Below are 1,148 nucleotides of genomic sequence, written 5' to 3'. Positions count from 1 at the left end.
AAATCTAACCGGATACTTTATTGCCATATCCGCATTTATCCAATTAGTCGAAAGAAGCCAATTTGGGGGGATGCCTAGTGAAGACCCTCACTTTCATATGGAGACTTTTTGTGACTATTGTGATGCGATTTCTCAAACCGGTGTAACTCAAGACCAAATTCGATGGGTCTTATTTCCTTTTTCTCTAATTGGCACCGCAAAAAAATGGTTGAAAGGCCTTGATAAGGCTACTCTCGGAATTGATTCTTGGAAGAAGTTGGCTTTAGCTTTCTACAAAAAGTTCTATCCACCGGAAAAGACTAACATGCTAAGAGCTCAAATTACGGGCTTTAAGCAAAGAGATGAAGAATCTTTGTATGAAGCTTGGGAGCGATTCAAGGGAATTTGTCGCTCATGTCCTCATCATGGACTTAGCGAGTGGTTCTTGGTACAACAATTTTGGAACGGTCTTTATGAAGATTCAAGGAACATTCTCAACATGGGATCAAATGGAATGTTCACCGAAGTTGATGACAATAAAACTTGGAACAAAATTGAGGAAATGGCGGTCCATAACTCACAATATAGTAGACCTCGCAAGTCTACTAGAGGAGGAAAGCATGAAGTGGACTCCATTACTCAATTGGGTGCTCAACTTAGTGCTCACATTGATACCATCAATTTGAAGTTTGAAAAAGCAATGGCTAGACTTGAAGAAGCCTCAAAATCACCAAAGCATCATGTTAATGCCATGACGGCATCTTCATCAATCCCAAGTGGGATATGTGAGAATTGTGGAACTTTGAGACATGACCAAAGTGAATGTAGGGAAACAAATGAACAAGTGAATGCTTTCCAAGCATACAAGAGTGGTACCCCTTATTCAAACTATTACAATGAAAACACCAAATTCCATCCAAATCTCTCATAAAAAAGCCAAAATGTTCAAAACCCTCAACCAACATACACCCCATCTCCTATGAGAAACCAAAATCAAAGACCCTTTTACAACCAAAACCAAGGATACCAAAATCAAACTCCATACAATCAACAAAATGACCAAGGTTTTGATGTTCAAAAAGCGGTCCTCCAAATGCAAAAGAATCAACAAGTGTTTTTCACTCAAATGCAAAAAGATAGTCAAGCAAAGGAAATCACCATCAACAACA

General features: G+C 38.9%; 1 non-coding gene across 1 annotated transcript; it reads right to left on the bottom strand.

The window, feature by feature from the left end:
• Positions 1 to 304: 304 nt before the first annotated feature.
• LOC141624803 (small nucleolar RNA R71) lies at positions 305 to 411 on the bottom strand. Its single transcript, XR_012534611.1, has one exon. It is a non-coding gene; the product is annotated as a small nucleolar RNA R71 (small nucleolar RNA).
• Between the last annotated feature and the right edge of the window lie 737 nt (positions 412 to 1,148).

Source organism: Silene latifolia, chromosome 1 (assembly GCF_048544455.1).
Source record: "Silene latifolia isolate original U9 population chromosome 1, ASM4854445v1, whole genome shotgun sequence".
Classification (NCBI taxonomy): domain Eukaryota; kingdom Viridiplantae; phylum Streptophyta; class Magnoliopsida; order Caryophyllales; family Caryophyllaceae; genus Silene; species Silene latifolia.
The sequence above is the reverse complement of the archived record's forward strand: the minus strand, read 5'-3'. Positions and strand labels throughout refer to the sequence as shown.